General features: G+C 39.5%; 1 protein-coding gene across 1 annotated transcript in view; it reads right to left on the bottom strand.

Annotated features, from left to right (window-relative positions):
• The window catches only part of LOC149142014 (isopentenyl-diphosphate delta-isomerase), a 184089-nt gene that overhangs the window by 153291 nt on the left and 5384 nt on the right, over positions 1-25414 (bottom strand). The gene's annotated exons all lie outside the window — the stretch shown is intronic.

A 25414-nucleotide genomic window follows, 5' to 3' on the forward strand; every position in this document is an offset into this window, starting at 1 on the left:
AAAGTGCAGGTCTTTGGGCTGAATGGGTGAAATGATCTTAACTAGGGTGAGAGAGCATTTAAGAATTCTCTGACCGGGATTAAAATGAGGAACAGGGGATAATCATGAACAAAGGGCAATTAAGAATCCTTTGCTATAGACTAAGGAGCAATTAAGAATTCCTTAATTTAGATAATTAGCATAAAACATTAAAATGCATAATAGTTAAAACAGAGTGCAATGAAGCAAATTCTGAGATATCATTCCATATTATAGCATTCAAATTTCAGATACATTAAAGATTATGGAAAAACTTTTAAAGAAAGATAACAACACGAGAAAATACTTGTCTATACTTCGCACTACACATGAATCTTGTGAAATGTCTTGTCTTTATTCATTAATCCAGCTTGTTGGTCCAAACAGTGATACTATAGCTTACAGTATTTGATCAAACAGGTCTATAGAAATGTCTAAGAATCCACACTACATACTTCGAATTGTGAAGTATTTATACAAAAAATTATTACAAAATATTTCAAACTAACTTGAGATTTAATCTAGGAAATACAAATATCTTCTTGCAAGAAGATAGAGACAGCTATTGAACTGTTTCATGTTGTCCCTTTTTATGTGGTACTGTTGGCTTTTATGGTTGAATTTGTAGCCCTTTATGCTGGCTTGCAGTTGTGGTCTTTCACGCTGGAATCATCTTCAAATTTTATCTTTCACTTGATACTCTTTGACCCTGATACTTTTTAACCACGCTGTGTTGTTTTCACCTATTTACCTGGCTTGTCTATTTTTACTGTGTAGTAACTTTTTGTTGTAAATTTATCACAAAAAATCAGTCATGCTTTCCCACCATTCTGCCTCAGGTAATTTGACATTCATCATCCTTCGGTATATCTCATTAGCTTCAATATACTTGGAAAAATTGGGCTTTGTGATGAATAGGTGTTTAATCTCATGTTGGAGAAAAAACAAGTTCTCGAAGGTGTTATACAAAACTTTGCCTGTTGGCAGTGCTTTTATAGATGAAGTGCTAGCTTGTTCCTTAGCCAATTGCCTTAGTCTATTATCATAGTCCAGCTATGTCATAAGTTTGTCATTGATGACCAATGGACTAGGCAATCCTTTCTCCCTCAAAATTTGGAATTTGGCCATGAATCTATCAATGGCCACCTGCATGTTATGGCACTTTTCTTCTAAGTTTAGCATCAGGTTTCTTTTGGAAAGGACCTTCCTTATTTCCAAAATGGTTTCAGTCCTGTCTTCTATATTGAGCTCCTGAAGCTCATATCTATTTTTGCTGTTAAGGAAATGGATGAGTCTATTGGCATCCTTTGGCTTATCACCCAATTCCTCTTTGACTTTCTGAATAGCTATTGTAGCTACCTTTATTAATTTTGTCTGCTCAAACATGACCTGAATAGATGGCCAAATATCCTTGACGGAGTCAATGATATTGGCCCATAACAGTTCCTTGGCTTGCCCAAGGGGTTTCTCTAATGTCAAGTCTTTCTCCAAGGCTTTGACCCTTTCACTCATTCTGTTGGCCTTCTGAGTTTCTTCTTTTTTGCATAATCTGTGCAAGTTTATAATCAGTCTCTAAACTTGCCACCTTTTCCTTTAGTCTATTCATTTTTGTAGCCTGAATTGACATCTCTTCCATGGCTCTAACTAATTCTGTTGCCTTTTCTCCTTATGCATTTGTTGTTGTTGTAGATTCTGTTATTACTGGCAATGTTGTGGCAGGTGGAGTTGTTGGTGCAAGTGAAGCTGCCAGTGTAGAAGGGACTGCTGTAGACACAGTAGGGATGACATTTGTAGAAGTTGATGCAATGTCAGTCTATTTCAATTGGATCAAGCTATCCAATTCTTTCTCTGTCTCCCTGAGTTGATCATTGAGCTTTAGGACCAAGTCCATCAACTCTTCATGTTTGGTTTGGTTCTCTATGACTTCAAGTGTTTGAGGATGTTGCAGCTGGGGAATTTTCAATTGCTTCTTCAGTGCAGCAATATCATCGTTCTTCTTCTTTATCAGCTGCTCAGTAGCTTTAATATCCTTGGGATCATGTCCCAATTCAATAATTAAGTCTTCCAAAGACTTAATCCTCGTATCCTTGGCCTGTGAGGAGGCCTTCTCCAACTGAAATTGTGTTGAGATGTTGTTTACTGAATTTTGTAGTTGATGGGCAGCTATGGCTTTACCTATTAGGGTGGAGTATATCATCTCTCCAGCCTATTTGTGCAGTTCTATTTGGTCTATGGGATGAATATCCCTTGCCAACACTTCAAAGTCAACCCTCTTGTAATCTGATGATGTTTTGGGCTACTGAGCTGTAGGTTTGATAAAGGACATCTGCAGCTTTCCCTCCTTGATGTCAAAGGCTGACATTAGCCTTGTTTGATTTGTGGGAGTGAGCTTTAGGTATTGAGCATATGTTTGGACTTTAAGCCTCTCATTTCTCATTTTGATTTCCTTATAACTGTCCTTTATATCCTTGTCTTTGTCAGCAGGCCTACTGAAGGAAGACACTTCCACACTAAGTTGCCTTTCCAACATCTGAGTCTACGATGTGGAAGGCTTTTGTAGGTCTTCAGATGGAGTTGTGGGCCTGCTTCTGTTTGCCTCTGTGTTGGTAACCTGTGATGATCCTTCTATGTATTCCTGTTCAGAGGCCAGATTAAGCCTTTGCCTCTCGCGGAGACTTGTTTCTTGCTGCAAATTGGAGGTGTCCATTCCTGAAGTGGAAGCTCCCTCTCTGTTTCTTTTTGGATTTTTCTCCTCATTCTAAGGAGTCTGTGTGACTGGAGGGGTGCTCATGTCTCTTTCTTGCTCTTTTGGTACCTGCAGAAAAGAGCTATCATCAAGCTGCTTTTCCAAATCAATCAGAGCATTTTCTACATCTACCCTTATGCTATCTCTGTCTACTAAAGTATTTTCCACCCATTCTGTTTGATTTGCACATGCCTCTATTTCTGGTATGGGGTGGTGGATGAAAGGTCCTAGCTTGACCTTTTGCCTTTTCTTGGTAATGAACTCTAAAGGGTCATATCTCCATACAAAACTTCTTTGGAATTTCAGGCTTTGCAGGATTAGGTCTGCCTCTTTCCCTAGCTCTCTGGAATTGCATATGAAGGGACCTAACTGATCTTTGATTTTGAAATTGACCTTATTCTTGGCATTGACAAAGTTAACCTCATCTGCATTGATGATCTGTCTGTAATATTCTAAGGCAAACAACCTCATGGGGAGGTATCTTGGCAATTTATGTCAGGCCAGGTTAACTCCAGAAATTATTGAGCGCAAGACAGAACTGATGATTTATTCATTTAGACAATTGTTATTTATACATATACAAAACGGATCAGTTCATCTTCTAGATGACTGTCCAGCTTCACCTCATCCGTTTCGAATTAGGTGTCAACATTCCCCCCCTTAATCTGAAGGGATGTTGGTGAGTCCAAGCATCGTTCTGAATCTTTCAAGCTTTTCTCTTCCAAGCGCTTTGGTGAAGATGTCTGCAATTTGCTCGTTTGTGGAACAATGACGGAGATGGATTGTTTTGGCCTAACATGATGTCGGATCAGATGATATTTAGTATTGATGTGCTTAGTACGATCATGGAACTTTGGGTTTTTGGCCAACTTTATTGCAGAGGTGTTATCAATCATGAGTGGAGTTGATTGTATTTGTTTTACCTGCAAATCTTCAAGAATTTTCCTGAGCCACACAATTTCTTTCGTTGCTTCAGCTGCTGCCACATATTCTGTTTCTGTTGTGGAATCTGCTGGTACTGATTGTTTGCGTGATCTCCAGGAGACAGCTCCCGATCCAAGACTCATAGCATATCCTGAAGTAGATACCCCAGTTTCTTTGTCTCCATCGAAGTCTGAATCAGAGTATCCAATCAAGTTGAAGTCGTCCACCTGTGTATACTTGATTCCAAGGTCTTGAGTTCCCTTCAAGTACCTTAAAACTCTTTTTGCAGCAGACCAATGTCCCTCACAAGGCTTTTGCATAAACCTGGAGAGGATTCCAACAGCAAATGAAATGTCTGGTCTGGTAGTAGTGAGGTAGATGAGACTTCCTACAAGCTGTCTATACTTTGTTGCATCCTCAAATTCCTTTCCTTCAATAGATGTGAGCTTCAAGTTTTGTTCCATTGGAGTAGAAAGGGGATTGCACTCTGTCATGCCAAATCTGTTTAACAAATCTCCAATGTATTTCTTTTGAGAAAGAAATATGGACTTTGGATGTTGGGTTACTTCAATGCCAAGATAGTAATGAACATAGCCCAAATCAGTCATTTCAAAAAATTTTCCTAATTCTTTCTTTATGGATGCAATATAGCTTTCATTGTTCCCTGTCATTAAAAGATCATCTACATATACCACAAGATATACAACTGTTTTGCCAACTTTCTTGACAAATAAAGTTGCATCATCAAGATCAAAATGTTTGAAGTTGAGTTTCAGAAGATGCTCAGTTAGTTTTTCATACCAGGCTCGTGGTGCTTGTTTGAGGCCATACAAGGACTTCACAAGTTTGCATACTTTGTGTTCATGTCCTTTCACAGCAAATCCTTCAGGCTGGGACATAAAAACATTCTCTTTTAGATCTCCATTCAAGAATGCAGTTTTTACATCCATTTGATGGACTTTCCAACCGTTCTGAGCAGCTAGTGCAAAGAGTGTCCGGATGGTGGCCCATTTTGCTGTGGGAGCAAAAGTTTCCTCATAATCGACCCCTTCCTTCTGTGCAAAACCTTTTGCCACAAGCCTAGCTTTGTGCTTGTCAAGTGAGCCATCAGCTTTGTACTTGTTCTTGTAGACCCACTTGCAGCCAATTGGTTTTGTTCCAAATGGAGGATCAACCAGCTTCCAAGTGCCATTCTTAATGAGGGCATCATACTCCTTCTGCATCGCTTCTTTCCATTCATCATGAGAAGCAGCTTCTTTGAAGGAAGTTGGTTCAAAATCTGTAGACAAGTTCAATTCACAATCATAAGTAATATCCATATCAACAGGTGAATTAGAGTTATCTACATCACCTCCATCTTGTCGGTTTGTATTTCTGGTTCCTGTTTTTCCAATTTCATCAGGATGAACACTTTCAAGTGTCTTTGTCAGCCACTTTGGGGGACCTTTCTGAGATGGTCCAGGCTGTTCTGTTGATTGAGTTGGGACTGAATCAAGATTAAGTCTCCCAATTCTATCAATTACATCACTTAAAGCATCATCCGTTGTTGGAGTGTCATGCAGGGGATATTGTTCTTCAGAAGGAGATTCCACATGTTGATCTAGTATAGGAATCCCCCCTTCAAGATGTGGAATCTGATTATCAAACTCTTGAAATGATTTCGGTTTTGTGAATCTATCCAAGCGATCAAGTTGCCGCTCAACAACACTGTCAGATTTGGATGATTCAAGAAAAATGACATCTCTAGATAAAACAAACTTTTTATTTACTTCATCATAAAGGCGGTATGCTTTAGATGTGTTTGAATACCCCAGGAAGATACACTTACGACTTCTAGCACCAAGTTTGTTTCTATGTACCTTTGGTATTAAAGCATAACAGGTGGAACCAAATATCCTGAGATGTTTTACCGAAGGAACATGTCCATACCACAATTCATAAGGAGTCTTGTTTCTTATAGCACTAGATGGACATCTATTCTTTATATATGCAGCACATAGAACAGCATCAGCCCAAAACATTGTCTTTACATTTTTGAAGAAAAGCATGGATCGTACCATATTCAAAATTGTTCTGTTCATTCTTTCAGCTACACCATTCTGTTGAGGATTATAAGGCACAGTTGTTTGATGTTTAATCCCATGTTGGCGAAGATAGTGTTCAAATTCATTTGATGTATATTCTTTTCCATTATCAGTGCGAATAGACCCAATATGAGATTGTGCATCATTTTCAATCCATTTATGAAAATTCTTGAATGTTTGAAAAGCATCAGATTTGTTCTTCAAAAAATAAACCCAACACATTCTGGTGTAATCATCAATAAATGTCATGATATATTTATTTCCATTTGCAGAAGGAATAGGCATTGGACCACATAAATCTGAATGAATAAGTTCAAGCTTCCTATGTGCTCTTGAATGTGAATCATGAAAAAACTGTTTGTTGTGCTTTCCTAGAATGCAGGCATCACATTGTTTATGTTTTCTAGGAATTGTAGGCAAACCAGCAACACCATTTTTCTTCAACAAGCGGAGACTATCATAGTTTAAATGTCCAAATCTAGCATGCCATAATAGACTTGATGGAAGTGTACCTTCATCATGATGAGAAACATATGAAAAATGTTGTGCATGAGCAGAGGTTCCTTGCAGTTTAATAAGTCTTTCTTCTTCTATACCCCTCATGACAAGTGAATGGTCAGATGCCTTTCTTACCTCAAGCTTTCCATCAAACATATGAATGGAGTGACCTTGCTGGCGGATGTGGACCAGGGACAACAAGTTTCTCTTGAGCTGTGGGAGATATAGAACATGATCCAGAAGAAAGTCTGGAAGACCAGGCAGTTTAAGCCTGATTGTGCCAAGCCCTGATGGCTTGATTTTTGATTGATCTGCAAAGTATACTGCTCCATCAACATTGTCAGTGAAATCTTCAAAGAAATCTTTCCTATGAGTCATATGACAGGTTGCTCCTGAATCAAGCAACCAGTCATTTTTCGAAGAAGCAAGTGAAGCATTAAACAAATCTTCATTTACTCCAATGTTACATTGTGCCTCAATATAGTGAGCGGATTCAGGTGCTTTACCTTTGTCTGTGTCATCAATTTTACCTTTCTGCTGATTTCTTCTCTGCTCAACTTTGTCCCATGGTAGCTTGCATGTAGAAGCATCATGTGATCCATTTCGTTTGCAGCGAATGCAATGCAGATCTGCCTTTTCTGCTTGAGGATGTCTGCCCCCCCTGCCTCTGAAGTATCTTCCTCTTCCTCTTCGTCCACCTCTTCCTCTTGTAGAATCTTGAGCAGGATGCTTTTCTTTATGAGCAAGGCAAACAGTCTCTTCAGAAGATTCAGGGACTATTTTCTTTCCAAAGGCTTTCTCTCTTTCAGCAAACTTTTTCACAAGAGTGTCAAAGGTTATATCTTTAAGATTTCCATTTGCTTGTAAAGACTCAAGATAGTTAGAGTAGGTAGGATAGAGTGCTTTGAGAAAGGCAATAAGAGAGATATCCAGCTCAACCTTAGTGGATTTAATATCATGCACTATAGACTTTATTTCAGATGCAAGAGTAAGAGGATCATTATTTTTCAGTTCAAGGGTGAAGAGTTTAATCATGAGCTGAACAACTTCAAGTGCAGAATGTGTATCATAGAGTTCTTTCAGCTTTTGTAAAGCTTCAAAGGCAGTGGAATAGGATGAAATATGACGACTTACTTCCTCATTTACAGATGTTGCGATCAATGCAAAGGCTTTGTTGTTCTTGTTTTCCCAAATGGCGAGTTCTTTGTCTGATGTGGGCTGCACAGGGTCTCTGTCTTCTTCTCCGACACACACACCTTTCCACAGCTCATTGTAGATGAGGGTGTGTTTTACCATCCGAGACCATTCAGAATAGTTCTCCTTGCCAGTGAGAACTATTCCGACCATAGAAATGATTGAATGCATTCTGTAAAAAAAAATATCTCTGCCAAAAACTTCTGTTGAGAGAAAAAAAATCCTTATATGATAGCCTTATGCATTTTATTTTTCTTCTAACATTTCATCAGCATATCATGAGCATCACCATTTCTTTATATCACTTCCATAATATTATGTTTTAAGAAAAAAACGAGGGCGCTCAACATATACCACTGTTTTGAAAAAGAGGGCGCTCATATATATCACTGTTTTGAAAAAGAGGGCGCTCAACATATACCATTGTTTTGAAAAAGAGGGCGCTCATATATATCACTGTTTTGAAAAAGAGGGCTCTCATATGACTTCACTATATCAGTTTTCAATTCCCGCAATCTCAAAAGCGATGCACAGATTACAAAAATTAAGAAATGATATAAAGAACTAATGAAAAAATTCTAGTTCCACTTTCACATCCATTATATCATCGTTGTACCATGAAAACGCTGCGGTGAGGCCGGATTACATTGATGTGCAGGAGCGGAACCATGAAAACGCTGTCAACTGATGCCGAGAGTCTTCAAAACGCAGTCACCATTAAACGCAGTCAACCGATGCCGAGAGCAGAAATATGATACCATGTCAGTCTTCAATAAAAAAAATGCAGTCACCATTAAACGCAGTCAACCATTACAGGCTTCAATACATCAATACGCAGTCTTCTTGCGTTGCTTCAAACAGCCAGATGCTTCTAAACCTCAACCAGATCAGCGTACAGAAAGGAGTAAAGCTTTAATGATTGATGAAAACTGTAAATAAAGAGATGACAGCCAATTTTTCTATAGTTTTACTTTTAAAACTTCTTAATCAACCTCTCTATTCGAGAAGCATCTTGCACAACAACGAGCACAGCGATTGCTTCATTACCATGTCACTGCTCTTCTCCTCGCTGTCCAATACCACCTCGCTGCGGAACAATGAAAAAGACTGCTGTGGAACTTTCAGTTCAACAATGAAAAAGACTCTTCGAACTGTGAGATCTCTGTGAAAAAAAAAAGCAGCAGCGTCTTGAATGAAAAGGGCGCTATTTTGGATCTGAGACAGTTCGATAGTCCACGAACGGATCGATGGCGTTCACCTACAGTTTGCATAGCTATATCCCTAAAAGAGCTTTCACATCAAATGCTTTGACGCAGGTCATGGCCTTCAGGTAATGTAGAATATGCAATTAGTGTTTCAAAAAAAGACCAGCGGAAAGGGAGGGCGCAGTCTCTGGCAGTCAGAGAGCGCAGGGCGTTCAATATCAATCTGAAACGCATCAACGTTCATAGCTCAGGAAATACATTCAATATCAAAACGCATACCAATTACTCATGGTCTGAGGGCGCAGTCTCCATGTCAGGACAGAGGGCGCAGTCTTCAGCAGTGTCAGGGAATCGCTCAGGATGATGCAGCGCTCAGCAGGAGTTACACTATTTTGGGACCTGTGCTCTGATACCATGTCAGGCCAGGTTAACTCCAGAAATTATTGAGCGCAAGACAGAACTGATGATTTATTCATTTAGACAATTGTTATTTATACATATACAAAACGGATCAGTTCATCTTCTAGATGACTGTCCAGCTTCACCTCATCCGTTTCGGATTAGGTGTCAACAATTTATATGGTGCAAGCAGGCAACCATATATTCTGATTTCTGTGTGGTTTTGGTACAGGTACCAATCACCCACTTTGGTTTGCTTAGAAAGCTGGAGGACTCACTTTATCTTTGGGCTTATCCTAGGTGGAGGATTCCCAGTGAGCATAGTCATGATTGGATGCACAAATGAGTCTATGAAGTCAAAGTATGTATAAGGTGATCTAAACTCATGAAAAGTGGGGTCCAAAAGATGACAGATCTAGGTTGGCCCCTGGTGTCAAGCTTCTGGAGAGTGAAAGGAAATTTATCTGACTAATAGTACAAAAATAGATGGTACAATACAGAGAAATATTTGAATACCCTCTCATTTCCCATTCTTGTGAACTACTCATGCATTCTATCAGCTATGAAACTGGCAAAGTCATATATGATTGCAGGAGGTTGCCCTAGGGTATAAATGGACATGAAAGCAAGAATAAGTTCATCAATGTATTCACTGGTAGAGTAACCCAAAACACAGGATATCATGGTTACAATGTTCTAGCCCCATTGAGAGAAAATAGTTGCTACATATGGAGGGGGGTCCTTAGGGATGTGCTTTTCCTCTCTAATGAAGGTTTGAAACAACTGGGCCAATCTTGATGGGCTTAGCTTGGGATACTGGTCCAACAGGTCTCCAATTGAGAGTGGGGTTAGGTTTGGCCCTAGTTGGAACTGCAGCATTTCATTAATTGACTCAGCTGTGATAGTGAAAAGAACCTTCTAGTCATGAGACATTACGGCTCTATGGCTGGGGACGTAGCAAGCATAGCACATATGAACAATTTCTGGAAAGATATGAACTTGGGGGAACTGGTATCTGAGCAAATTGGACTCCCAGAGGCCAATATCATCTGTATGATTCAGGTATCTATCTTTGCTTAAGCAATGGATTTTAAGCAGGAGCTCTATTGCAATTGTGTCCTTGATTTGGAAATCCCTGTCAACCAAGGGAAGGTCATCCAGGTCTAAACATGGAGTGATAATGGGTCTAACGTCCATAGAGATGGGGGCAACCATAATTCAGTTCTTGTGGATTTGAATTATGCTCCGAGGGGTTTTTATCCAAGGTTTTGGGATTTTTTAGAGGGTTTAGGCAAGTAATTTCTTTAATTGACAGTATTTTTACTCAATTTCTTAATTTAAAATACTGCACAGGCCAAAGGTCTTGAAATTTGCAGGGGTAAGAGGTAATTTGTGGTGAAATACCTAGAATTGGGCAAATTGGTTCTGAAAATGGTGTTTCACGGCAGCTGCAGTGGTTGGTGTAGTCCTGGTATGGTCTGAAAAGGTTGGTTGGGCTGTCTGCAGTGTCTTTTGGTGCGGAATTGGAAGTTTGTGGGTAATTTCGAAGTTTGCAGTGGTTGCAATGGTTTACACGGCTTATAGAGAGAATACGCGGAAAAAAGGGCGAAAGAGGGCTTCGTGGCCTTTTATAGAGAAAATCATTAATTTTGGCGGGTTTCCCTTTCGAATGAATAGTTGACGGTTTTTCGGTTGAGCAGGGGAAGCGGTTTTGGAGGGCCATCACACCGCTTTTGTGGTGCGGGTGGTATTTGGGAGGGGTCACCCAATGCCATACATCGTCTGACACGTAGCATCGGGGGCCGGGAGGAAAACCACTTTATCGGGCAGTTATTGTTCAATCATCGGGCGCGACCGATATGATTTTGCGCCATTGGATGTGGGGGAGGAATGATCAACGGTAGTCGGGAGGCGAAGCTGCGCAGGGGAAAATGACGGGGGTTAATGGAGGGCCCAGGGATTTAATTATGGTGGTTCAGGATTAGTTTAGGGACTAATCCTAGGTTAAGTGATCGAGCAAGGCTTTAATGAGGGATTAGGAAGTCGAGTAAGGCCGACGCGGGATTAACTTAAATTTTACCGGGGTTAGGTAAATTAAGTGAAACTATATCGGGATAAGGGGTAGTTTATATTAGTTTTTATTAAAACTAAGGGGTCGTGGTATTTTATATAGGGTTTTAATTATTTACGGTAAAAAGGGTTATAATGGGTTTATATAATAGAGTTAGTTAATTAATATGAAAGCGATGGCGGAATGGGTTTTCCTAAGTAAAAAAAGGCGAAAAGCGTATGCAATTGCGCTTTTAATTTATACTTAGGATAAAAACTTTTGGTGGGTTTTTTATGCAAAGGGTTTTACATGGGGGTTCACACTTTTCCTAGATAAATGATGTCGACCATAGAAAAGTGTGATTTTATTAAGGAAATGAGGGGAAATGAAAGGAGATGAATTTTTTATGAAGGGGGGTTCTAGTACTTGTGCCCCTAAGTCATTAAGCCGAGGGTCCGGTCCCTCCAAAAGTCAGAGAAATGCTCCGAGCCTTTTTGACTTGTAGGATTTAAGTATTAGAACTTATTTATGGGAGATTAGTGAAGTAAAGGGGTGAAATGAACGAAGGGATGTTAAATAAACCATATTGTGAACCATTGTCTTTGCGCTTTTTACTGCTTATGCCTATTTGAAAATTGCATTTGAAACAATGACATAAGTGTTTTTGTATAATCACATGATATTTCTGCAACCTTTCTACTACTTACCCATTTACTCATCCTACCATTTTTTCTTCAGTTTATTTGGGTGCATTTAGTCTAGCAAACCCTTATCAATCTTTTTCTTTTCTTTTACAAAGTAAACTATCTAATTCTAACCTTATATCATCCAACGGGTTAGATTAAACTGATGAGCTCCTTTTATTCACTCTACCTGTCTAATGATCTGCCAAGATTACACTGTTTGGTCAGACTTTATTCTCTAACTATAAACATAAAATTTAAAACATGAAATAACCAAGTTTAAACATTTTGACTATCCTGGATTGTGGCATGAGTAACAAGCTGCACACAATATTTTATTATGCATAAAAGTAAATAGTAGTGGCATTTTGACTTGCTCACTTTTATTATGGAGAAAGTAGAACCCACTATCTGGAACAATGTGACAAACAAAGTTCATTCACACAAATAGATTCAGAATATATGGAATATGAGAGTATCCATCATAGGATAAATAGTATTTATATATAAATGCTTGAGTATAAAGTCATATGATTGAATACAATGAGGACATTCAAAATAAAAGGGACTTGAATAAATATCCCAACCCCTATGAGCAATGAATTGTCAATACCATGAGGGTTTAAAGAAAAGCAGTGAAGTTGTAAAGCAAGCTAATTAAAATAAAGTAAAAGGCTAAGTAAAGGCTAAGTAATCGGCCTTCAGTAATGTACTTGTCAAAAGAATAAAGAAAAGAATTTTTATTATTATTATTGTGACTTATTAAAGCATGGGTTTCATGCTTGGGTCACCAAGTTTTAGGTTAAAGTCTCCATTGAGGACTTCTAGGATTTATTCTGAGTCTATAGAGTTATTGTACAATTAAAGAGACCCTTGGGCTTTTGAATCATGTAAAAAGGTTAAGTATTGAGTCGAATATGAATTATGTAACCTCAACACCATGTCGGCCTAAGAGAATATCAAGTCAGCCTAAGGACCCTATTTGACCCCACAAGAAGCCTATAAAAGGAAGGCCATCGAATTCATTTGGAGCATCATTCTCTCATCAAGTTCGAATTCTCTTGTAGCTGGGAAGAAGTGCGAAAATCTCTTGTTGTTGGGCAGAAGTACGAAGTTCTCTTGTTGTTGGGCAAAAGTACGAAGTTCTCTTGTAGCTGGGAAAGTTTGTTGCCGAGAAGCCGAAGTGAGTGCGAGTTTGGGGAAGTATAAGGAGACAAGGAAAATCAAAATTTTGGTGTCTCTCTCTCTTTGTTTTGTGTCCTGGATTGGGATATCGAAGTCTTCCAAGTTTCACAATTGTCGAAAGTTGCCAGTTGTCGTAAGTTGCTGCATAGCCGAAGTTGTTGTGAAGAGGTCGAAATTCTGGGAGGCTGACTTGGTGTGGAGGGAAGGTCTGGTCTTGGTCTAGGGTGAAGAGTCTCAGAGAATACTATTGAAAGGAAGAATTATCTTGACCGGGTTTTCCCCTCAAGGGGAGTTTTTCCCTAGCATGTGCCTACATCTGGTGTCTATTGTTTTATGTGATGTTACTTTTGGTAATTGCTTGATGAACTAAAGAAAGAAGATATAAAGAATCATAATAATAAAAAACATCACAAGTAATTATCAATATCAAGAAAACCTTTACCGACTTTTTTATTTTCTAACTTGGTTTCAGAGCTTTGGTGAAGAAGGAAGAAAAAGGCAGTCTCTAGCACTTGATCCATTCATAGGTACTATCTCAGGGAAGGAGTCTATTATATTCAAGAAGGATGTCTAACTCAATCAAGGGTGAGAACAAACTTGAAGGAGCATCTAACTTCAGATCCTGGAAGAAGAGGATTGACCTAATCCTCGAGAGGAACAAGGTGTTGGATTTGGTAACAGGAAATATAAAGAAGCCTACAGAAGAAGCCAGTGATGCCGACAAAGCGAATTCGGGGATTTAGAATTGGTGGCTATGACTTTGATGCTAGAAGGGATAAAAGACAATCTTGTCCCACTCATAACTAACATAGATCATGCTCAGGAGATGTATGAAGCCTTGTTGAAGCTATTCATTATTAAGAACATTGGTCAAGTAGCAAGTTTGAAAAATGAGCTAAGGACTATGAAGATGACTAAAGAAGATATTGTGGCAACCTTCTTTGTGAAGATAGCTAGACTTAGGGATGATCTCTTGACCATCGATGAGATTGTTCTGGACAAAGACCTAGTGATCACTGCTCTATTAGGATTGCCACCCTCTTGGGATGCATTTGTTGTAGGTCTCAACAGTTGGAAGGTAGTTCCCACCTTTGAAGAATCATGGACCGCCTGTAGTCAAAAAGAACTCCCAAAAATAAGTATCTCATGTATTTTCAGTTTTGGGTTCATGTACTCATTTGGTTTTGATTATATTAAAACACTAATCACCTTTCTTCCTTTGTTTTCTTGATTAGGAAAACATCTGCAAGAAGGAGGATCTCTCAAGACAAGGTTAGTCAAGAAACAAAGGTATGCTTTAAATACAGTAATTGAAAGGATTATTCATTGATGATCTATTACTAACTTTGTTATGACTAGCTATATTGAATCTCAGTGATTCTTGTTTGGGTGATATCTCTTGATAAATCTATCGACCCCATTCATATTCTTGATTAACTATGTAGAACCCTGGACAAGTTCTGGAAAACCCTAACCGAAGGGTATGCTAATGTGAATATCTGAAACCCTAAACTGCTTAGGGATAGTGTGAAATGCTAGTTGAAGTTTTATTGTTAATGTCATATTTGGGATGTTGGTATGATCAGGAAAACTTAACTTGTTAGGATGAAATGATAAGGTCTAAAATCTCGAATCTTTGAAGTTTTGGTTATGTTGGGTTTGCTATGTTTCTACATTGGAACCCTAGCTCATTAGGGTTTGGTGGAATGTGTGAGCAAGACCCTTATATTGTCTTAAAAATGTTTCCTTTGGTATGTGTGCGTTTGTTTGATCAAACCCTAGTGTGATCAATATGGTTGTGTCTAACTCTTATTGATCATTGTGAAGTTGGGTTTGACTAACACATGATATGAAATATATTTGCATGATGATGGAATCTAGGCATGTATAGATGTGTCCTCTTGGTTGAATCCCTAGCTTGGTCTAGGTCAGATGTATTAATATTGTTGGACATATGATATGCTTATGAATGATTATGATATGTGTGTTGACCTAGTTATTGATGGTCATAAGTCTTAGGACTTAATGGAAGTCCTTGTCTTAGAACTTAATGGAAGTCCTTGTCTGAGATTCTAGGATGATCATATCTAGAAATCTAGGGTGTTGTAGCTAAACCCTAGTGAAGTTAAATTGTCTAGTATGTGTGATATAACAATCTGAAATCTATTAAGTGATTGTTGAAAATGAAAATCTAGGGTTTTGTAGTTAAATCCTAGTAGTGACATTGTCTAATGTGTGTAATATAACAATCTGAGATCTATGTATTTAATGATTGTTGAGATTGTGAAAATAGAATTATAAGGTTTTTGGAGTTAAACCTTAGTCAAAGTAAAATCTATGAAATATGATGATTTGAGATCTATGTAAGATTGTTGAGATTGTGAAATTGGAATTCTAAGGTTTTGGAGTTAAACCTTAGTCGAAGTAGAAATCTCTGATATATGATGACTATATGATAATTTGAGATTTGTGAAAGATTGTTGAAATTTGAATTTTTGGTTGAAATTGATGATTACTCGGAAATATAGGGTTTGCAACTAATCCTAGTGATAGTTGGTCATGTTAGTGACTGATTGATGGTTAATTGAAAATCTAGGGGAATATGGTCAAGTTAATGACTAAGTTGTGAATCTTGTGATTGACTTTGATTGATTCTTTTGTATGAAATCTAGGATTTGTATGAATTCCTAGTGAGAAGTCTAACATATGTATTTTGAAAGGTTGTTAGATACTTTGTAGATATATATTTGTGAATTATTTCTAGGGTTTGCTATATGATGAAGGAAGGTATGCCATACCTTTGGAAGGAACATTGAAACCCTAGATGGAATGAAAGATGTTATAAAGTAGTCTAGGGTTTATGGTAAAGTCCCTAGCAAGATGTTGAAGAGTATACGTCTCTTGTTTGTAATTGAGTTTGATATGTATAAAGATGTAATGCTTCCGTGATTCTGATATGGCTAACATCATGTTTCTATAGATTTGGTTGTACTTGGTATTTAAGTTGTGTAGGTACACAATCTTCAATATGGTGAAGATGCTCATTGATGTGATAAGCATGATGGGGATGATAATAACTCTGATGAAATGGTTGGAAGCCACGAAAGATTCTCCGATGACGAAAAGAAGAAGTAGAACTCCCTAAGTTAAGAGGGATTCTAGATGAAATCTCCTTAGGTTAAGAGGGAGATCGAATGGAAGGAATCTCCCTAGGATAAGAGGATGGTTGAGAATATTCCTTGTATAGGAATGATTAGATCCTCTCCATTTAAGAGGGAGTGACAGATATGATTATCTGCTTCATGTGTCATGCACTAGACCAAGACTAAGAGCCGTCATAAGTCTTAGTGAGGGCCATGAGTAGAAGAAGGAAATTGGAGAATGCATTTTGAGGTGATGCTGAAAAGGAGGAAATCAGGATTCGATTGAAGAATATGATGTTGCATATGAAGTAGGAAGAATAATGTATGATTGAGGAATCCTTTGTCAAAGATATAGTCGATAGTCCTACTATGGAAAGTTAAGAAGCAACATTTGTTGTTTGGTAGACCCGAAGGTTTGTATTTGATTATGTACGTGAAAATATTATTAATTGGGGTTATGTTTGTACAGGTGAATCTCTCAAAGGTTTTTTATAGCATGTTGGTTACCAATCAAGTTGATTGTGAGAGAATTGTCATTCTTGATCTGTTGGATCAAGGGGTGTGGAGGCTTTGTGAGTGAAGCATTGCCTAGGAAGACATCTAGCTGACACTTTATGTTGATGTCTAAGTACCGAAGTTGGAAAGATGGTGTTGTTTATTGAGCTTTATTTTGAATAAACACCTGGATTTTTGCGTTGATGGTTAGCAAATAAACCTGAGGGTACCTAAAGGGGCTGAAAGCTTGAGTCCATCTTAGTCCCACCTAGATAGATTGCCCTGGTCGGGAATCTAGTCCATGGTATTGCGGTGCCTAAACTATTGAGTGACTGGTTGGATAGATTGCCCTGGTCGGGAATCTAGTCCACGGCATTGAGGTGCCTCAAGTTCTTCATAGTTCATATAGCTTGAGATCTTCCATTGTATTTGTACATTATGAATACCTCCCTAGTTAAGAGGGAGTGTTGGAAAATGTAACTATGTTCGGTCTTCAATAATGTACTTGAGTCATCATGTAATGTACTTGTCAAAAGAATAAAGAAAAGAATTTTTATTATTATTATTTTGACTTATTAAAGCATGGGTTTCATGCTTGGGTCACCATGTTTTAGGTCAAAGTCCCCATTGAGGACTTCTAGGATTTATTCTGAGCCTATAGAGTTTTTGTACATTTAAAGAGACCCTTCTTGGGCTTTTGAATCATGTAAAAAGTTTAAGTATTGAGTCAAATATGAATTATGTAACCTCCACACCATGTCGGCCTAAGAGAATATCAAGTCGGCCTAAGGACCCTATTCGACCCCATAAGAAGCCTATAAAAGGAAGGTCATCGAATTCATTTGGAGCATCATTCTCTCATCAAGTTCGAATTCTCTTGTAGCTGGGAAGAAGTGCGAAAATCTCTTGTTGCTGGGCAAAAGTACAAAGTTCTCTTGTAGTTGGGAAAGTCTGTTTTCGGGAAGCCGGAGTGAGTGTGAGTTTGGGGAAGTCGAAGGGGACAAGGAAAATCATATTTTTGGTGTCTCTCTCTGATCCGGATTTAAACAGGAATGCAAAAAATTACAAATATAACCATAAATACATAGATGCAACAGAAATAATGCTTCATTTCATTAATGTAAAATACTGAAATATGCTTACAAACAAAAATGGAAATAAACCAGCTAGGGCGATGGTAGCTTATCTCTGAGAAGAGATGTGGCGGCTACATGCCTCTGAACTGTGTTACAATTTGGCTCGAAGGCCTATTTATTGTTGAGAAACAATGGAAAACCCTAAACATCCAAAAGCCTAACCCGAGGAGATGAAACGCCAAACTATGGGCCCCGTTTTGGGTAAATTGCACATCAACTTCCCAGGGTCATAACTTTGGCGTACGATCTCCATTTGACGCGCACATTACCTCGTTAGAAAGATCTATCCGAGGACTACAATTTTGGGAAGAGCAACAAGGGTCCATCCCAGTTTTCCCAGAAAATGTCGTTTAAGGCCTCAAAACGGCTCTAGAAGTTCAAGACCCGAAAAAACTGCTAAAAATAGTAAATTATGCTACAATTGAGAAAACTAAAAAAACTAAAAGAGACCGTTGTGGGGCTCCAAGTGGGATAGGTGGGTGGCCACCAACATCCACCTGGATCATTCCTCCCCCCTTAAGAAGCAATGGTCTCCATTGCATTGAGTGCCTCCATGAGATGGGGAAACTCCTGCTGAATTTGGTCCCTGGTGAGTTGTTCTGCAACCTCTGTTGTGTCCAGTAATGGTGGGAAGCATGGTCAGCAGCGGTCCACATTGAACACTCGATGCAAGCAAAGGAATGGGGGAATGTTGTGCTCCAAAGCATTGTTTTCCACAGCCTTGGTAATGGTGTAAAGACCATATCGGAGTGGTCTGAGTTTCTGATGGGCTCTTGTAAGGCGTTCTTTCTGCAAATGCAACCAAACTTTGTCACCCACCTAAAACTTGTGTGGCACCCGATGTTGATCATGTCGCTGCTTGTAGTTAAAATTTTCCACAATAGAGTGGCGATAGATCGACCTGTTGAGTACAGGTGATCCGGAAGTCAGATCAAACAAATGCTTGACCTGACATTGCAACAGTACCCCTGTGGGTGAGGAGAAGATGTCCCTGTCTTCTTTCATGACCGTATCCACCTGCTTCTGCTGCGTGGAGGAACCCTTCCCGGGGGCCATGGATGTGGCTACGATCTTCCCCTTACTTTGAGAGCGAACCAGACAGAAAATAAATTTCCTAGTCTAGGAAATGATCTTACTGCTTTTCTTAGCAGAGATCAAAGAAGTGGCGGTAGGTGGGGCTACCTCCAGTATCATGTATAATGTTTTACACAAAGAAATAATAACAGCACGAGGCCTTGACTCATACATAGCATGTCGCCACCACAAGTATGGTTGGCCTAATAATACATCACAAACATCAAGCGGTGCAACATCACACAATACCTTATCTATGAAAGGCTTGATGATGTAGGGAAGGCGGCCTTGCTGGCGGACTCGGAGATCTCGTCTTTCGTGAAGCCACCCGATACTGTACGGCTGCGAGTGTGGTGTAGTCGGTAGGCTCAACCGCTTCACGACCTCTGCTGAAATGAGGTTCTTTTGGCTGCCACTGTCGACAATGAATTGCAGCAACGAACCCTTCACCCACATTTGTGAGTGGAAAAGACACTCCCCTGCTTCTGGATCTTCAGGCTCAATCTTCTGGACCTTGGCAGTGGCAACAGTGGCACTGGACTCCGCATCAATAATCTGCTTCCCTTTGTCATTCCCCTTGTTGGGTTCTGACTCAAGGTCGGAACATGCATCTAATTCTGAAGCCTTCAACTCAACCACCAACGACTGCTTGGTCTGACACTCACTTGTGTTATGAGTGGGGCTCTTATAGAACTCACACCACTTTCCTGTGTCCTTCTTTAGCTTCGTGGTGTTGTTTCTTGCGGCTACGACGGGTTGTCTTGGGTCACCCCGCCTTGGCTTTGTCCTTTGTTCTTCGGATTCGCAGATCCAAAGTCTCGCTTCTTTTGTTTAAACTTTTGCTCAATCTTGACAGCGTATTGGTATGCCGTGCCGAGCGAGGAGATGTTCAAAAACTCCATCTCGTCCTATAACTATGTAGGCAATCGCGGTATTTGAGTACCAAATGCAGCTCAAAATCCTTGATACCCAACTTTGTGCAAAGGGTATGAAAAATGTTTGTGAATTCTGGCACATCTTGGTCCCTTCCCTGCCGCAACGTGGTCCACTTTATGTATTTGTCCTCATAACTCTTGACAGGGCAGTACTGCTCCTTGATGGCATCCCGGAATGCATTCCAAGTGGGTGCGGCTGAAAATAGTGAGTCTGTACTTTCATCCTTCTGCTTGCAGTAGGTTTCCCAGCACACTCGACTGTCAAGGAGAGGGGCTCGACTGATAAGGAGAGGACCGGAGGGCCCTATATTATTTAGGGGCGGAGCCACTCACTATTCCGATGGTGAGGCCCGGAGGGGCTCGACTGTTAAGGACCCTTTAGGGTGCGTTAGCACACTCGACTAATAAGGACCGGAGGCGCTCGACCATAGGGAGAGGACCCTTTAGGGGGCTCGACTGATAAGGACCTTTAGGTACTCGACCCCAAGGGAGAGGAGAGGAGAGGGGGCTCGACTGATAAGGAGAGGAGAGGGGTCACTCACTATTCCGATGGTGAGGGTGCGTAAGCACACTCGACTGTCAAGGAGAGGGGCTCGACTGCCAATCCTTGACGTGGGGAGCTGCTTTGACAAGGGTGTAAGTAACATTTTCCCGGCTGGAAAAATCATGAGCAGAAAAATAACCCTCTAGCAGATTTAACCATTTATCTACAGCATATGCGTCTATCTAACCCTCGAATATGGGGATTTCAAGATTAACTTGTAACTTACAAGGGTGTGGCGTTTCCAGCGTAGCTATTGGAAGCCAATGCGTCGCCCCTAGGTAGCTGCTAATGGATCTGGGCAAAGTTTTCTATCATTGTGTTCCTTTGTCGCTCGAGAGCTTCTTCGAGCAAGATTTTAATAGGATCTCCTGCCCCCTCGTCTTTCTTTTCATCCGCCATTGGAGGCCGTCGGGATTTGCGTGGTTGGTCTTGCAAAGGTTCGACCAGTTCCAACCCTAACTCCTTATATCCCGACCTCGTTGGGGACATGCAAAGAAAAACAGAGAAAGAGCAGACCGCTCTCATACCACTAATTCGGATTTAAACATAAACGCAACAAATTACAGATATAACCATAAATACAGAGATGCAGCAGAAATAATGCTTCATTTCATTAATGTAAAATACTGAAATATGCTTACAAACTGAAATGGAAATAAACCAGCTAGGGCAATGGTAGCTTATCTCTGAGAAGAGATGTGGCGGCTACATGCCTCTGAACTGTGTTACAATCAGGCTCGAAGGCCTATTTATTGTTGAGAAACAATGGAAAACCCTAAACATCCAAAAACCTAACCCTAGGAGATGAAACACCAAACTGTGGGCCCCGTTTTGGATAAATTGGTACATCAACTTCCCGAGGTCGTAACTTTGGCATACGATCTCCGTTTGACATGCACAATACCTCATTAGAAAGATCTATCCGAGGACTAAAACTTTGGGAAGAACAACATCCGTCCATGGACCCATGTTGCTCCCAGTTTTCCCAAAAAACGTCGTTTAGGGCCTCAAAACGGCTCCAGAAGTTCAGGACCCGAAAAATTACTAAAAATAGTAAATTGTGCTACAATTAAGGAAACTAAAAAAACTGAAAGAGACAGTTGTGGAGGTCCAAGTGGGATAGGTGGGTGGCCACCAACATCCACCTGGATCACTCTCTCTCTGTTTCGTGTCCTGGATTGGGAGATCGAAGTCTTCCAAGTTTCACAGTTGCCGGAAGATGCCAATTGTCATAAGTTGTTGCATAGTCGAAGTTACCGTGAAGAGGTCGAAATTCTAAGAGGTTGACTTGGTGTGGAGGGAAGGTTTGGTCTTGGTCTAGGGTGAAGAGTCTCAAAGAATGCCATTGAAAGAAAGAATTATCTTGACTGGGTTTTCCCCTCAAGGGGAGTTTTGCCCTAGCATGTGCCTAAATTTGGTGTCTATTGTTTTATGTGTTGTTGCTTTTGGTAATTGCTTGATGAACTAAAGAAAGAAAATATAAAGAACCGTAATAATAAAAAAACACCACAAGTATTACCAATATCGAGAAAATCTTTACTGCCTTTCTGATCTTCTAACATGTTCCACTTCATCATGGACATTGAGCATTTGAGCTTGATGATGGCTTGGCACACTTACAGAGACACTCCTCCATCCTTTGGACCTTGGACGTTGCCTTCTTGAGCTAGAATGCTTCACATATGAGAAGACGTAGTACCTTGTAGATGACATGGGGGCTTGGATGGATGACTTTGGACTTTAGGACAATGTTGCACGAAGCGGGGACGTTTTTGGGAAGCGTCATTTTCCAAAAATCTAGGAAGCGAAGCGTCTATGGAAGTGTCTGCTATATATATATATATATATATATATATATATATATATATATATATATTTATATTTTTTTGCTTTTATACTCAAAACAAACATCCCAAATACCAAATTAGTTGTAGAAGACATGAAAACATGCATATTTTTGCATAAATCAAGATAGATATAGCATCCATTGTACATTAATGATTAATTATTCGAGCATCAACCATTCAGATGCATCAACCATCTAGAATCTAGATTCTTCTCCTCTTGTCTAGCCTTTGCCTCTACCTCGATTGTCTAGGGATATTAGTCAACATTGCCCAATTTTGATCAAACTACCTAATTCAAGACTTAAAATATGGTAGAAAAAGCTTAACATGCTTGATCGATGATTTTGACTTGATTGAAAGGTAATTTTTTGCTAAGGGCGTGCCGCGTGACAAAGGGGTTCAACAATTAACACCACCAACACTAGGGTACATATAGGGCTTGGTGCTCTTCATTAAATGCTAATCACATACCTTCATACTTGATATAATCTAATGAAATGCCACAATCCCATTGATCCTGAATTCCTGAAAACTGTTAAGTTTGCTGAATTTTGAATAGGATATGAAATTCTATTTTCTCCATATGAAATCCAATGAGGCTGGAACCACTCTCAAACATCCTGAGTCATTTCATGGTAATGTTAAAAATTTAAGTAAAATGATGAAAATGAAAAATAAAGGAAAATGTCACTTTTACTTTAAGAATTTAACATTACCATGAGGAAGCATCTGCTATATTTATATTTTTTTAATATTTTTTTTGCCTTCATTCCTCACCCTAACCCAAGGTGGACCCACCCCCAACAAGCAAACTCACCTAAAATTAAAAAAAAATGAAAAAAAAAAACGACTTTCTAAACAACGCGGCGCTTTTCCGGAAGTGTACGAGAAGCGTACGCTTTGCCCTCCGAAGCGCCACATTTCGTACTACCGAAGCGTCGTACGAAGCGCGCTTCGGAGGAAAGCTTCCTAAATTTCCAGGAAGCGTCCAAAACAGGCGGAAGCGCACTTCTGGGGACGTTTCCTGGACGCATCCGCATGGGACGTGCTTCGGGCCTTGGAACCGGGGGGTGGGGGATGCTTCCTGCAACATTGCTTCAGGAGGCACCTTTGGATGATGAGACATGCCCCTTGATGATTCATTGCACCTTTTGAGGAGAGAAATGCATTTTGGAGATGATGTCACCCTTCTTGAGGCTTTAAAGTTTACACTCACATGTGTGACCTTTTTTAGGGCATTTTTCATTGTATTTTCATTTTTGAGGCTACTTTTGGGGTCTGCTTGAGACCTATCCACCTTGTATAATGGAATTTTATATTTTTAGGGCTTTTAGTCCTAATTTGGGCTAAACACTTGGTTACCATAGTATAAATACGGTAGCATCAGCCTTCATTTCATCATTGCACACTTAAGAGATAACACCGCTCTTTGATTATTAGTCTCCTTCTCTAATTTGCTATGGAGAACTAATTGAGCAACTTTCTTTGGGGACTTGATGTGGATTTTACACTCTTTTCATGAATGGATTATGGTGAAGCTTGGAAGAATGCATGATAAACATAGTAAATGAACTTCTTTTATCTTGGTTGTTGTTTATGGATGATGGTAACTAGGTGTTAGGCAATTGGGTATAATATTTTGTTTGCACTATCCCTCTTAGACAAACCCTTCTTCTAAGACTTTGAGGAAGTAACAAGTGGACTCCTTCCCTTATCTCAGCTTTGAATAGTGAGAGCCTTAATTCAAACCTTGAGGATAAGTGAGTGGGCTTACCCTAGTCTTTTGAGTCTTGAATCTACTCCAACTCTTTTAAATTTTGTTATTCTTAGACTCCATTAGCCCTAGATTAAGAAAGGCACAAGTCTTGTGCCTTGTGTTAATCCTTAAAACTCTAAAATTCATTTGTTAATGTTTACTTGTTTTCGGTAAATAAGGATCTAATTAGAGCAAAATCATATATTTTTAGCATTTAGTGTCTTAGATGTTATTTTCTTGGGGATATAAATTGTTTGAAACATATTGCAAAAGCCAAAGTGTCATTTCGAATGCATTTTCCAACCATAAATTAGCAATGTTGCATGAATCTTACTCGTATAAGACCCATCTGGCTATTGACTCGGCAAAATACAAACTCCCTTCATTGTCCCTTTCCATCCAATTGATCTCAAAAAATAAAAATAAAATAAAAAATATATCGAAATTTATTGCCAAGGACGAGTCTTATATGGGTTCGTACGAGTTTGATACGAGTCGGCATGGGTAAGGGTCGTATGCGCGAGTTCTATGAGAGTGGCTCATTTCAATATATGAGTCCTCAAGACCCGCAAACCTTGAAGGGTCTTACAAGGGCTGTGCTTCACTGTAAATTAGAGTTGACGTCTATAGTTTTAATTGTTGTTATATGCCTTTTTTAACCACAAAAAATTGTTGTGATTAATTCTCTCGTTTACCCTTATATTTAGCCCTCATTTTTCACTTTATTATCATAGTTTTGGGGGCTAAATTTCTTGTTGTTATAAACTAGATGATTGCCGCAATTGCTGACTTCACATGCTAGTTTATTTCAACTAAAGGTGATTTCCTGATTGTGTGTTTGGGGATCTTTTTTTGGTCTTTATCGGTTGACCTGAGCCTCTAGACGAGCCATAGGACCCTTTTAACTCAAATCTAGAAATTACTTACAAATCCACCTTAAACCCTAATTGATTAATCTTATTTTTTGGAAGTATATCATTGTAGAACCCTCAAGGGGCACTTGAGTTGATTGGGTTATTTGATCCCTAAGATCTACTAAGGAAGCCTCTCTTGTGTTCAATTGTTCCATCACTAAATCAAGGGGAGCAGTTCCTAAGGTGACTGTAGTGACGCTCCCATTTTTGCATATTGTCTAGACTCTAGACTCTAGCTTACCTAGTGAGGCTTTGCAGTAAGGTGCTAATTTTTGCTTGAACAAGCCCTTTGGTGTGCATGGTTTATAGTTTTCTAATTGTAACCTACATTTGGTAACATTGTAGGTAACACTAAATTACAGGGGGAAAACCTAGCAGAAATAATCGTAAAAACAACAATAGCAAATTCAACGCTACAACCTTTCGCTCCATCAAGAGGTATAAGGCAAGGAGACCCTCTCTCTCCCTATATTTTCCTTCTAGTTGCTGAAGGCTTTGGGCATGCCATCTCTCAAGCTCTTTCCACACAAAAAATCAAAGGCCTTGACCTAAGCTCTCAGACTGAAAGCTCTGCACGTCAACAG

Source organism: Pinus tabuliformis, chromosome X, assembly GCF_031772625.1.
Source record: "Pinus tabuliformis cultivar Carrire ecotype Pingquan chromosome X, CPIR1, whole genome shotgun sequence".
In the NCBI taxonomy this organism is placed as follows: Eukaryota; Viridiplantae; Streptophyta; class Pinopsida; order Pinales; family Pinaceae; genus Pinus; species Pinus tabuliformis.